Consider the following 14928-nt stretch of genomic DNA (forward strand, 5'->3'; position numbering starts at 1 on the left):
CTGAAAAGGATCGCTCGGCGCCGAGTTAGGGTTATTGGCAGCGACAGCGAGTCGTGCTCTCGGCTGTCGGTGGGTGGTCCGGCGGTGGCCCTGCGCGACCGCAAGAGACGCTTGCGGCCGACATCCGGCGGTCACGTACTCATGCACCTGCAGAGCAGACGGTCGTCCCCTGCGGATCTCAGGCGATGGTTTGTTATGGTGCTGTCGGAATTTCCGGACGGGGATACCCGGAAATCGCATGCAATTTTGTGTCTGGTTTCGTCACTGAGGGCTTCTCCTCGCTGCGTTGCGAAATCTGACCGTCTTCTGGGAAGAAATGTGCCTGGTTCTCAGATTCGGGTCCGAGCTCCCACTGGTTACTTATACAAACCAAGACCTGGTTCTTCCAAAAAAAAACCTCTGGATCCTGGCTCCCACTGGATCTTTAGCAGACCACGGCCTGGTTCCTGTTTGTCATTAGTTCCGTCGAGGATATTGGGGTACTGGCTGTCACTGATTTTTAAAAATAAATACAAGACCTTGGCTCCCTTTTTCAGCCACAGAGTCATAAAAGGCGCACAGAATAACCCAGATACGTTTGGTTTGACAACAATTAAAAGTTACACGCTTCGAGGCAGTCACACACCACAGGGACGTAACAGCATGTCCTGATACCACCACTGCAACCCATCAATAAAGCTACGTGCGTTGTTCAGTGTGCGCATGCGCAAAAGCCTGTACAGCTGCAAGTAACGTCACACATCAATATGACAGTACTGATAGCCATACTCACCGTCGAATAACTAGGAGAAAGGAGGGGAGAGAGATGAGTTGCAACTAACCACTGCAACATCTACATCATCAACATCAACATCTACATAATGCATCTCTCTGCCTCCTTTCTCCTAGTTATTCGGCGCCAATAAACCTATCAGTGCTGTCTTATGTTATCAATAAGCCTTGCTGTTAGCTGAAGATCACTGGCTGCAGCTTAGAAGTGGGTGCAAGACAGCTCAAACTATCACACTGGATGTCCTTCATATTTCTGCTATCAAAAGAGTTACAAGACACACACCATAGACATGTCAAACAGAAAGCCTGTCCCAATACCCTCTCTACAGCTATTCAAGCTTTACTGCTAGTTGCCACTTCATTTCCTCATATTTACAATTGTGCACGTAACGAATGAAACCACGTACTCACCACGCCAGGATAAAAGGATGTCTATTATGATTGATGCACCAATTAACCACATGACGTCTTGTAATACCCCAGCTAGATATCAAGGTAAGAGAAACACTTGTTATAATGCTGGAAGAATTCTAACCATCCAGAAAACTATCCGTGTCTTCCTAAAATGATGTCAGTTGTAGTTGTCAGAGTTGCAGCTGCCAGATTTTCAAGATTTTTGTGGTATTTTTTGTATTTTCCATCTGACAGGGGTGCTGCAGCTGAGAAAGGCAGGGGGGGGGGGGGACCGAGGGCCCGATTTAAAAACGATAGATATTGGCCCTTTCAAGATAGGGCCAATGTTGGCTGAACGGCCAATGGTGACTGTGGGTTGACTGAATAACGGAATTGATCCCACCCCCACTCCCAAAATGGAAGAAACTTCTATCGTCCCTGCTGCCTGATGCCAACAAAAAGTGAGGAGCTCTGCAAAATATGTGTGTGTTCTGTTCACATTTTTCTCGATTGTCAAATTTGCAAGTTTAATTGCAGGTATCAATAAGTGTCCTTAGCGTTGGTATGAAATCAAGATACGTCCATGTCCGAATATAGAGGCATACATCAGAAATCAAGGCTGTATAGGAGGTAAGATTGACGAGATGTAGGTCACAATGTATGTGGGGCAGAACCAGGGTAGTGCCGTCAGTGCGGACCGGTCCCATCACTGGTTCTCCATTCAATGCTCACAAGGCTACGGCCTCGGAGCAAATGTATATAAACTATCAGGTGGCAAAGTCAGCTGACAAACTGGAACAGTGGCAAACTGATTTTTTGCAGATCGTTATGCCTGATTTGGTATTGATGATTGCGGGTACTTGAAGCTTTTTCATCATTTAAGTTCTGTATAGAGTAGTTATTTCCAAAAAATATCCGAAATCCACCAGCTGAACTAGCCAGTTTCTATTTCCTTGGTCAAAACGGATACATGGGGGAAAAGATCAGTTGATAAAAAGTTGGGTAAAATGGGGCGCTATGTTGTGTTTTAGCACGCACTTTGCGCTCTTGTTGCTAGGGTTGGAAGATGAAAGCTTGCGGTTAACTATGTTTGGAGCTGCTGATAAAAATATGGGATGGATAGGATTCAGCCGCCGGTAAGAAAGGACTTGTTGGCAAGGACAATGTGAGGCAAAGAAAGAATAACTTCAGTGAATCTGAGGTGTTAGCGTGAAGCAGCAACCCAACATGTCTATACACATTCCACTGACCAGCCTTAGAGGAACATTAATGCACATTTTGTCATTTATTTCTATAAACTGCAATCCAGGAACAGGAGCACCAGGGATGTACTGTCGTATTGTTTTGGTGGCCTCGGCCCTCCCAACTCAAAGAAAGAGTTAATGTAGGCTTAGACGTTTTCTCTACTTAACCTCCCAAACAATTTTGAAAAAAACTTATACCCTTGTGGAGCATCTTGCTGAGTGTAGAAAATCAAGACTGACAAGAGTTTCAGGTGAGAATCTGGTGCTTGCTACTTACTTTGACATCACTCCAGACTAGGAACCCACTCTCGATGGATCTCGACTTAATACTTGGCCGCATTTTGGTTCTTGCTGGATCTCTACATCTTCCAGGCTGGACGGATTGATTCTTGCTGGATCTTTCGACAAAATGCTGAGCTGGATCTTTGGACAAAATATCGGACTGGATCTTGGTTCCTGTTGTTTCTCGTGGTCTGGCATCAGACTGGACCCTGGTTCTAAATGTATCATCCGGCTCATTGTCAGGCTCGATCTTAATTCTTGCTGCATCTTTCAACGAAATATGGGACTGGGTCCTGGCTTTTACTGGATTTTGCACCTTACTGTAAGACTGGACCCTGGTTTCTGTTGGTTTCCTCCGCCTAAGTCTAGACTGATATTTTGGTTCCTCCTGGCTCGAGAACCAGAAACCAAGAACCGGATCCCCGGAGGAAATCTAGGGAGCAGACACAACTCTTCTTCTGAGCAATTGCTGGGAAACCGGCCGGCGGAGACGGTGGTCTGAGCCCCATCGTTTGCAAATGGATATTTGCAGTCCTAGAAATACGCGAAACTATCCAGAAAGTTAAAAAAGTAAAAAGAAAGACGCGCAATGCTGTTTGTGTAGTTAAATGAATGACTACACACTGGTTTATTCAAAGATGCCCCCCATGATTCTCCAAAACAGGACAGGTAGCTACCGGCTGGCATGGCTTTTCCTTCGTTTGTGAGCGGTTAAAACCGGCTGGCAGAAACTCAAGGTGGCGAAAGCTGGCAGAAACTGGCAACAAGCCAAATATTGAAGAAAAAAACATGTGAGCCGATATAGCTCAGTGAAGCACTGCAATAGCGATGTGTGTAAATAATTGCCTGTGTGATATCGGTGCCTAACCGTATCATGCTGAAGTAACACAACATGACATATAGGTTAAATATGAGGTGGCATTTATCAGGTGAGAAACACATGAAATATTCAAAGACACGTGGATAAGTCCGCAAAATGAAATTGCTTATAAATTAGTGCATCCTACAAAGGCCACGTAAGGTCACAGTATACACACGATGATGTCAGGTTCTGATGTCATATCACAATGCTTGCGTGGAAATCATGCAAAAAAGATATGTTTGGTCTTGTATACAAACTGATGTAAATGAGTGACGATACGGTGAGCATAAACCCGCGCCCTAGACTAGACAAGCCTTGAAAATCGCAGCTTTAGCTGACTACCGAACGATGGGTCGTCTGTAACCTGGGATAGTCTTCAAAGTCCCACACCTTTGTCCGGCGGCATATAAAAGCTTCAGAACCCGATGAGTGTAGTCACATAACAAAGCAAACAATATTGCATCAACTTGCCTTATAAGTTATCGGCGTATTTGGATGCAAAATTTAAAATGACAACCAGTGCCTATTGTCCTGAATCACATGTTGTTATGCTCGTTATCTCTCAGGTTTATGTGCATTGCGTTTGTCGTCTTCACCAATTGGTGAATGATAAACCCATACCTCTTAAAAAGCATTGGCTATACTGGTTTCATAAGGAGCGTTCATGCATCACGCAAGACCTGTTTAATGGCCATATTGTACAAGTTCAGGCACTGATTTATGCGCCAACATCATATCCGCCGCATGTTTCGACCCCGCTTTTATAGCAATGTGCGCTTGATGACAAATTTGACTCCATAGGAAATGTGACTACGGTATGATGACGTAATTAATAATGATAAATTTGTGCAGGCTAGCCGGCTTAACACCCCATCTTTTTTTGAAGGGGACGCGGCGTGTGTCGTCACACATCCTTTGAGGGAGCGCCGGCCGCTCCAGTGGCCAGATTAGCGCTCAGGGGCCATGGCGCTACCAGGGGTTCGAACCCGGCCACCCGCGGGGAGCCGAAGGTGGTAACCGCTCGGCTATTGCGCCCCCCCCCCCCCCAACCCTCCAGCCCTGCTTAAGAAGTGTCCCAAATGCCACTACAGTTAATTCCATTTGCGTCGCTGTGATTCTTGAGGCATTGTCATTCCACCGCACCTGACATCCGTCCATGCGACCCGTTGTCATTTTGTGTTCATTTATTTACTTATTGGAAATTGTATTTTCGATGGCGTGCTCCCACCCCCCTTGAAGTGCTCTGGTCCTCAAGCCTCTGTCTGCTGCGATGCTTTGTGCGTTTTCTGCGAGATTTAGTTCGAACGATTTGATTATAGGGATGTTTGGGATCGGAGTTCAGTTCAGGCAGTGCTTGTTACATAAGCTTTGACCACACCATCCGGTCCGAAATTGCAGGTTAACTGCAGAATGCAGGAGGAGAAATCAAACGTGCCGTAATTTTAGGCATGGTCCGTCCTACCTGCTGACAACATCTGACCCTCAGAGCGGCTGCTGCTACCGACCACGGGCCATCCCAGTCAGGACAAATAGCGAGCGCCCTGCGGCGACGCGAACCCGCCCTCGCTTCAGTTAGACGAACCCGAAGACAGGTGCCCCAACCATCTGACCAACCAACGAGAACAGCTATGCCCAAGTTTTTGCTCTCCCGTCTTCGCGACGTTTGTCCCAGGCCGGCGACGGACAAAGAACAGCACAGTTGGCTGTTGGATGACCCTTCCTCGTGCAGGGGTTTCAGTGGGGCCTCCACCGGTTCTGAGCTTTATGGCACGAGCTCATCACAGGCCGTATTTGAATGCAGACCGAGATCTGACTACCCATCCTAAGCAAATAGGGCCGATTCCTGTCCCGAGTCTGTGTGCATGCACGTTTACGATGTCTGACTTCATACAAGAGGGATCAGACGAGTGCGGTTCGCCAGTTGAACCTCGCCCCTCTTCTGCCGTTACAGTCCACATCAGCTCGGTGCAAAGTCACGGGATGGCTTTGCGCTGTTGCATGGGGGTAATAACTCTTCTGAGGAGTCTTCCAAATTATGTAAGGAGGAAAGGCACTGAGCCCCTGGTTTTTCAGCATCATAAGTATGTTTGCAGCAAACAACCGACATGCAGTACGTAAGGAGGCACTGGTCAAACGACGGTGTCAAACAAACATTCGAACACGTTATGAGGATGCTCGACGTTTCCATTCAACACTCATGGTCACAGGACTTGCCACGTGCTCATCGTCACGTGACCATGGTGCTGAGGTCACGGTCACGAGCAGGGTTTTGAAACTTCAAGCATTTTCACAACACTCTTAATGGTTTTGTCATATCGTCGCTGAACTAGTATCTCTTGATATATTGAAGGTCGGCCATTTTCAGCGCAAGAACTACTAATGGATCACCTAGATATGTTCCTTATGTTGCAGTTTTAAATGCGTAATCGATCGTTCACAGCGACGGATTCCATAAAAAAACATGGAGACCTTGGCTGTATTCGTAGATGAAGTGTAAGGTCGTTTGAAAAAGTTCATGTCATGCTTGGTTGGCGCATTTGGTCTTTCGTACTTTTTGTTCACTGTCCCTTCCCTCCTTTGAACAATAATCGACAGAACACAGAGACATGTGAAATACCGCCTAAGAATCAGCAAGTTGTCATACCATCCCAGTGGCACATTATGACAGTGTCTGGACACGTTGCTACAGTAGCGACCATGGACAGTTCACATGCCTTCACAGACCTTATGAACCTATTTCGCGGCTGTTTCGTGACCATCCATTGCTTGTGAAAAGCTGCACAGCACAGGCAACCATTGCTGCGGGAGAAAACAAAACAGCGAATGACTGCCATTACATGTCCGAACAGTCTATGCCTTGTGTTCAAGGCGACGTCCTTGCGCCTCAGTGATAAATGCGGTATGCTTATATCTACTTGATCCGCACTCTCCGTCGTATATTAATTTATCCGCAGAAAGGGCTTTCGTTCGCCGACATTTTACGACGGCGCTGCGCCTTATCTTTGTGCTCCTCCGTACATATATTACGTCACGAACAATTATGGTCACGTCATTAGTGCATTGCATTCTGTTTATTATCTACCGTACATTGCACCGCCATGTGCCGCGGTCATCCGCCTTAATTGGAGCGAGCAGGCTAGATGTAGGCCTTATGACGTTGCAAACGATCTCCAGAGGTACCCTCGATTGCATTTTGAGAGCAGTGAGTCGTAAAGGTGGCTTGATACCGCGTGGCGACTGTCGAGAGAGTCGACGAAATCCCTGGGGCGGGCACAGTGCGGCGAATGGACGCCACAGAATCCACGGGTCAGGTCAGGTCACCCGAACGAGAGGGTGTTCACCAGCATCGCAGCATCTGGCTTGCGCTTATGATGGTGGAGAGGGCCATGGAGTCCAGAAAACGTTGTCCCCGAGCACTTTGAGGTGAAGCGGGCAAACACGTCGGCCCGTACGATTGCTTGCTGTACCTCACCTTGCAGCATGCGGCATGCATGGTGTATGACAAATAGAAGATTGCTAGTAGCTACCACCACCCACTAATCTTCGACATTGTTCACCATTTTGGGTGATGCCACTTTCTGCTGTTTCCCAACTAAAAACATAGAGCATAGCGGAAAAGACCAGTTAATTGGTCTTGACCTCACTGTCAAGTCAATTTCCAAGATGCATATGCTCCTATGAACGAAATCCTGCTTCGCAGTGACACAAAACCAAAACGGGCGTGTTCCTTGCCCATTTCTAAGCACAGCAGTGCATAGTGCTATTTGTTTTGACCATGTGCTTGATATATGGATCGGTTAAGGTAAGAATGCCGGCCCTCGGCGCACGTTCCGGGGCATCGTCGGCTGTCGCCCCCGCCCCGCGCCGGCCGCGGATCAAGGTGCAGTTGTTCTAAAAAAAAACAACCGCTAGGGACACGATTTTGGGCGTAAAAACACGCGAAGTAGATGACCCATTGGCTACTGGAAATTTGAGTACAATCGCACGACATACCGGAGAAGTTGCCCATCAGAAACCCTTAAAGGGCGGAAGGGGTGCATCGTACCCCCCATCAGGGCGAGGGCTAACCAACGTACAGTGGAAATGAATACTCTCAAACAGGGACTGGTCCAGGTTGTGGTTGCCTCCAGCCGTGGGCATCTGGTGGGTTAGATGGAGCTAGTCTCTTTGAGTTTCTGGAATAACGTCCACACCACCCCAGGTAAATCGACCAAATCGGCGGCACGCGGTAGGCGATCAAAGTGATATTTTCTGCACGGAAATAAGTATTGATGATGCATAAGATCGCTATTTCTATGTCTATCAGTTAAGTCTTGCACAGATGAAAAAAGGAATTGCAACTGCTTCCGCAGGAAATAGCTCGCAACTCCCTTTTCATTTTATTTTCATGTTGTTCATTTGCGTCAAGTGGCGTAATGGTCAAATTTCATTGTGAGAAATGGGTGGAGAGGATGCAAAGCACGGAAGAAAAAAAGCTCATCCCCATTTGCTTTTGTTGTTTGTTTTTCTTTCGAACCTCACACCGGATGGTACCCGAGAAATATTGAACGTAATGGCCCTGTCAGAGAGACCGCAAAGCTCCACCCGCCCACGCTTTTGGCTATTTTGATCCGGTTGTGTGCGTCGTCGTAAATGGCGATTGCATTTTTTTAGCGGCTCACCTCTACATGTCAGTACATGCAAGGAAGCCCCATTCCTATGTCATCGAAGGCGTCAGAAATTCTTAGCACTTTTCAGGTCCTCGGCTAAATATGGACCAGCGGGCATTGGCCTCAGCCGTGACTTGTCTCCAAGTTTCATCATAAAATTGACCGTCTTGCCTTTAGCCGGCTATGGAACGGAATAAAACCAACACATGGGCCCACAAAGCCAGGCGCTTGTCCTTTGCACACTGTGTGTACAGTTTTGTGAAATCAGCATTTGAAATTCTGAACATACGGTGACTCAGAGGTTTTCCCAGAAAGCGTGGCAGAGAGGCTGTGAGGCCATGAGCTCCACCTAGTGGAAGCGAAACGTTCCAGGCCACTGGATACTGAGCCTCCTGCCAATGTCAACAGGCTGTCGGCCCCTCCAGAGCCATGGCTGTTGCGGCCTCTTCCACCTTCGTAGGAAGTACTTTCGATGTGCTGTGACTTCGGGGTCCTTGACCGTTTTCTGGCATGTTGGCTGCTTCCCTTACTGGCCGCCGGCCTATTGCGAGCTCCTGGCCGCTTCACGGTAGCTTGGAATCTCGCAGGCAGGGACGCCACAGGCCTTGTGATCAGACTTATTTCGGGCACCAATGCTTCGTTTCAGGAGCTTTTTAAGTTTCCTGCTTTGGGGACTAGTTGACTGTTTTATAGTTCATGACAGCCTTGTTGCCGCCTGCGACGTATTTAATGAGCGATTCCGAAACCTTCATAATCCGCTTCATGTTGAGAACCTCACCGGAACCTCTTGCCGTCTCGGATAATTTAAAACTCTACGTGAGGAAATTGCGCCCAAGTGTTTTTTAAAAGCCTTAGTCACGAACCTTTAGATAGATGCATGTTGTGAACCAGACAGCCTCGATAAGCCAGTGCTTTTTGCGCGAGCCCTACCCCCCCCCCCCCCCCCCCACCACCCGATCACGGGCAGTTACAGGTTAACGGCGTGAAGTTAGGGTGGATGAAAGGTTTATGTAGCCACAAGCGTCGACACGGTCCGTCCTGCCGTCCTGACATCCAACCCTTGGGGTTTATGTTTAACGCGGACGCTACCACCGGCTGCCGCAAGAGGCATATCTGCCAGAGTAAATAGGGGAAATTTCAAAGTGACTCCAACCCATCCCGTCACGGGTGGTTGGATCGGAACGTAGGCGCTCTAACCAACTGAGCTATCGGGGCGTTGCAAAGTGTTCTTATTGCTCCTTGGGGCGCCTTGGCCATTCTTACAGCCTCATACACGTGGATCTCGATAATCTCAGTGTCATCCCCTGCGACACACGAGCCCTGAACGATCTCATGGAGGCCTTGGCTACGGTCCCTTGCAATGTAAACAAAACGCTCATCGTCTTGGATGTCTTCTGACCGCCGCCAGGCCGCTGAACGTCTCTTGGTAACCTTTCATCCTGAGTTCTACTGGGCGTTTTGAGCCCCGCATAGGAAAGCCCATGCTCTTCTTCAGTCTTTCAGAGCACTGTATGAATGCTTGGACATGTTGTAAACTGGTTGTTTCCGTAGACATCGAGGCATCTGGGGGCCTCAACAGTCTCGGAAGCTCGGTCCTCGACAGTCCCAGAAGCTCGATTCTCGACTTTCCCAGAAGCTCGGTTATCGACAGCTCCAGAAGCTCGGTTCTCAACAGTTCCAGAAGCTCGGTCCTCGGCAGTCCCAGAAGCTCGGTTATCCACAGTTCCAGAAGCTCGGTCCCCGGCAGTCCCAGAAGCTCGGTTATCCACAGTTCCAGAAGCTCGGTCCCCGGCAGTCCCAGAAGCTCGGTTATCCACAGTTCCAGAAGCTCGGTCCCCGGCAGTCCCAGAAGCTCGGTTATCCACAGTTCCAGAAGGCTCGGTCCCCGGCAGTCCCAGAAGCTCGGTTATCCACAGTTCCAGAAGCTCGGTCCTCGACAGTCCCATAAGCTCGGTCATGACAGTCCCAGAAGCTCGGTCCTCGGCAGTCCCAGAAGCTCAGTTCTCGACGGTCCCAGAAGCTCGGTCGACAGTCTCAAGAGCTCTTGGTGGTCTTGACCTGGTTCGTTTTCCATAAGTCGCGTCAAAGTCAAGTTTCTTCGTCTTATTGAAAAAAATTCTGTGTGTTTCCAAAAGGCTAAGCCTTAAGCAGGCTGTATAAATAGCAAACATCTTATCATGCAACCACTCTCAGGTGTCTGGCAGCCTCCCTGTGTTGCGACCCAAAGCCTATGGCCATGCCCTTTACTTCCTTAGTTCCCCACGACCAAATTTCATTGAGCAAAGCACTGCCAATTTTGGCTTGCAACGCGTCAAACCATTTATTTCTGTGTGCAATCTAACAAGGCTCAGCAGAATAGCACTCGTCGACTGAATTGTGGACATCCAGAAAGTTTTTTCTCCGGCTGTGGTAAGAGGCCTGTCGCTCATTAATTGATAATCACCGCGGTTATATCAGGGCTGTGGATGAAGGCAAGCGAATAATGATGGGGAAAAACCACACGCACCAACGGTTCATCCGCCGAGACTTAGCTCGCACGTAGACCCCTTTACGGGGCATGTGCCGGGCGCGGGGACTGGACTCTCACAAACGAGCACTTATGTATCTCGGGGATATTTGTGATTGCAATTCAAGCGAGTGCTTTAAGCACAACGTTCGTGGTGCGAGATCGGTACCAGCTCCTCTATACAGCTCGACCAAAGCTGTAGTTATTGTTCTTGCCGCTAGGCGGCTATGCATTCAGCCGTGCTGCTGCGCCTGGCGTCGACAACATTCCGTTTCTCAATTTACCTTGCCGATCATTGGCCGAACGTGCGAACGGCTGATTGCTGCTAGACAAGGAAACTCGGTGCCACTGACCGGTGATCAGGCGAGAGAGGGATCACGTGACTCCCCCGTGCACACTTCCCTGAGGAGATCAAACCAGTAGTTGTACCAGCGGGATTTTCCGACTGAATTTAGCAACGAGCGCGTGACACCGGAACCAGCCTGTCACAATCTTCCAGCGATCTTCCGTATGAAAGAACGCATGCGCGACGGCACGAGAGGAAAGCGCCGATGTGACGTCACCACGCCCCGCGGCTCGACCAGCTTGGCGTTCCGTCCGAACCTGGACATCCGCTGGGTCCCGACCTTGAACACGACTTTCCCGGGGACAGGACGAGGCCTGAGACGGCACGCGGGACGCGGTGGACAGATATGAGCTAAACGGAGCGCTCATTCCGTGCGCTCGAGAGTTTGAGATCACGAACAACCAGATAGGTGTATTATCATGTTGTGCATAACGCAGGCAATACACCGCACCCACCTCGGTCGGTGATGTGAAAACCAACAGCGTAACAAAATTTTGATTCCTAATGCCTTGCACTGATTTAAACTGCTCAGTGCTGCCTTTTTTGCTCAAAGACTTGTTTTAATGCTTACCAGATTTATTTTTCTAGATTGTTGCCAGGTTAAGCCGTACAAAATGGCCTAAGTAGCCAACACGATCTACACCACCAATAACCAGTTTTAGCCGTTTCCGTGTCCATGGGTTGCGACATTGCGACCAGCTTGTGGGCAAGTTCTATGCACACTAGAAAACCATGATTGGTACGTAAGCTGATAAGAGCTCAATCTTGACCTTGGTTATAAAATGACCTTTGTAGGTGTTGTAGATATTGTAGATATTGTCATGGAAGCAACCCGAATGCGCTTCATGTTCCCTCACGGTCTGGAGCTCCGAGAGCTCCGTGCGTGCTCGCACGTGATGTACGTCTGACGGGTGCGTGCACGTGCGACATATGCACGTTCCCGTCACCTCTGGTCTGGCGTGGCGTGCTTAGGACCGGGTTTTCCCATGCAATTTTTTGTGGTGATCCATATCCCGTAACAGTGTGACACTATACGGTTGTGAAGGTGTGAGACTGTACAGTTGTTAAGATTTGGACTCTGCACGGTCCGCATACCAGTGTGACACTGTACAGCTGTAAAGGTGTGACACTGTACAGCTGTGAAGATTTGGCCCTAGCACAAGCCACGTAACGTTGTGCCACTGTACAGCTAGGAAGATTCGACCTCAGCACAGGCCGCGTAATGTTGTGACACTGTACAGTTGCGAGTATTCGACCTCAGTACAGGCCGCGCAACCTTGTGACACGGTACAGTTGTGAAGATCTGACCTCAGCACAGACCGCGCGTCACTCGGTTGGCCCATGGAATCGATGTTTCAAGCAGATGGATACCGACACTTGGTTCGGGCGGAACGTGCCATTTTACGGACATTGACCCCGGAGGATGGGGCCCAACGTGCTGAGCTGGCTCACGGGGACACACTGTGTCGTCGGGCCGGCCTCGTGAGCCATGCTCTGGCCTGGGCCGCTGGACCTCACTGACCGAGCCCTCCGGGCGCCTGGACACTCGGGGCAACCGAATGGGGGTCGTCATTTACACAGGCGCTGGTGAATAATTGGCTACAATCATCTCTGACACCGCCGGCAATTATGCCACGCGGGTAGCGGGTCGCATAATATCTCAGCGGCCCTCCGACCCGGCCGCCTTGGGAATACTGATGTCGAAGATGCAGCGCGGTATGACACACTTCCCGGCGCTGGGTGACAGCCGTGCTTTGCTGGCCGGATGGTGGGTGTGCTTCGTTTATTCTGCAGGCTTCACGGCTCAGAAGGCGTGGGCACTAAAGCCGTTGCCATGTTGCGTCGTTGAACGTTCGTGCTCGTCGTCAGCGGCTCTCAGGCCGTCGCGACGTTCTGTTTACTTGCTGCCGGAGAACGCTGTCCCAAATACCGTTGAGATGGGATTCTCCCCAACCATGGATCCCGACGTCGACGACATAGTTAATACGAGGGCGACTTTATGACGATGTCAAATTGAGTGTCGCTCTCGGGAACGACATGGCGCCCGTTGCAAAGTGGTATCTAGCAATGTTAGGCCTGGTGGCCTGGTGGTCTCACGGCGCCACGGCAGGACGCCAATATCCCAAAACGGCACTGCTGTGGCTCACGGTGCCTTGGTCACCAGCCACGTTTTTAAGGCCACAGATGTGTTACGCGTGAGACTTGCAAGAAGCAATGCAGGTCAGTACGGCAACTAATGAAATAGGAAAAAAATGAAACAGTTCTATATTACTATTATTGAAACGGAGGAAGCTTTCTGAAATGTACTTAACACATGTTTCGTCGCATCTGGTTCTGACGCGGATGGTGAAGAAGAGGAAAACAAATTAGAGTGAAGAATATGAAGCAAAATAAGTTGATCGGCGCGCTGCTTCTGAAATCCATCGGTTATATATTTGATAAAATACGAGGCGTCCGAGCTCTGATCGTTTTTTGCTTTCGAATTCAGAGTAACATCTACCCGCCATGGCGATTAAAACTGAACTCTCATGCGACTTTATCGCTGTGTCACATCATGCCTCCGAGTCTCGCTTCTGTCTGATGGGGCGGGTCATCACCTATTGACTTCGAACCCCTCATGCGCACGGACACGCCGCTTCTCCCGTGTACGCCCGGGCGGCGCGGGGTCCTGACCGGGCGCCACCATGAGGCCAGCCTCTGTTTTCCGTTTGACTTGTTTATCGGGTTAAAGTGGAGATCCTCAGAACTTGACCCCCCATATTCGATGACAATCCGTCCACTGCGACCAAGTGTGCCGGTACGAAGGCACAGAAGTGTACCAATTTGTTCAGCAAGACGTCCATGTGCGCAATAGCATGACCACATCTATAATTTCTTTTTAAATCGTTGAATCGCATAGGACCTGTAGCCTAAGTCTGAGCTCAATGTTCATCCAGATACACGGACCCTTTCCTCCCTCTAGTGGGAAATATGTTTGTTTGGGGCAGAATAAACTTCTTATGAACTGTGACTAATGAAGCAGGTAGATGACCTGGAAACCATAGGCGTAAGGAACTTGTGTAAAGGAAGCTATGCCTTATTGGCACATGACCGTTACCATGCAATGCCCTGAAATGAGAATCGGACCCGCCTGGCCATCTCAACAGGTACAAAATTTGCATCGAAGCTTGATACGGCATATTTGGCAGATCCCCATAGCCATTGGAGCACTTTTACCTCCACATTGTAGTCGTAGGATGTTCTCGCCCAATTACATCACACCTATGGGAAGCAGTTTTAGAAATTGATGGTCGCTTTGGATAATGCCATTCTTTTGTCCTGGAATGTTTTTGATAAGCTTGTTTATATGAGCCAGGTAGCATGCAAAAATAACGGTGACCCAAATTCATCACTAATTTTTTTAAGATTCCGAAAAGTCAGTCTCATTTTCAACGACCGTTTGCTAATGAATACGACATTGCATGAATATTTGGTGAATTTGGTTGGCAACTTAACAGTGTTGAACACCGCCCTTGTGACAAATAGCTCATTTTCAACGCCAAATGGATTCCTTCCTGCAAACGAAAGTGCCGTCAGCTGCAATCGCGCGCTCTATCGCAAAGCTCGTTCTCGCGATCGCTGGTTTTATTGATCCCATCTGGCAGGAGGCCCTTGGTGATTTTCCAGCCGGTTTTTTTGGTTAACCGGCCACATTTCTTTCGTATGGGAAAGTGGGTTAGCCCCGCAATTTGAACGTCTGCCGTTGATTGTGACGGTGTTGTGGGTTGTCCGTCCAACTTCTTTGTTTGCGACGAACGTGTGAACATCACGGCAGACCACACCGTGCGCGCGCTCCCAGTGACGCAAACAACTCAGTGTGAGCAGAATGTGCAAGT

This window comes from Pollicipes pollicipes, unplaced genomic scaffold (genome assembly GCF_011947565.3).
Source record: "Pollicipes pollicipes isolate AB1234 unplaced genomic scaffold, Ppol_2.1 Scaffold_4219;HRSCAF=4965_pilon_pilon_pilon, whole genome shotgun sequence".
In the NCBI taxonomy this organism is placed as follows: domain Eukaryota; kingdom Metazoa; phylum Arthropoda; class Thecostraca; order Pollicipedomorpha; family Pollicipedidae; genus Pollicipes; species Pollicipes pollicipes.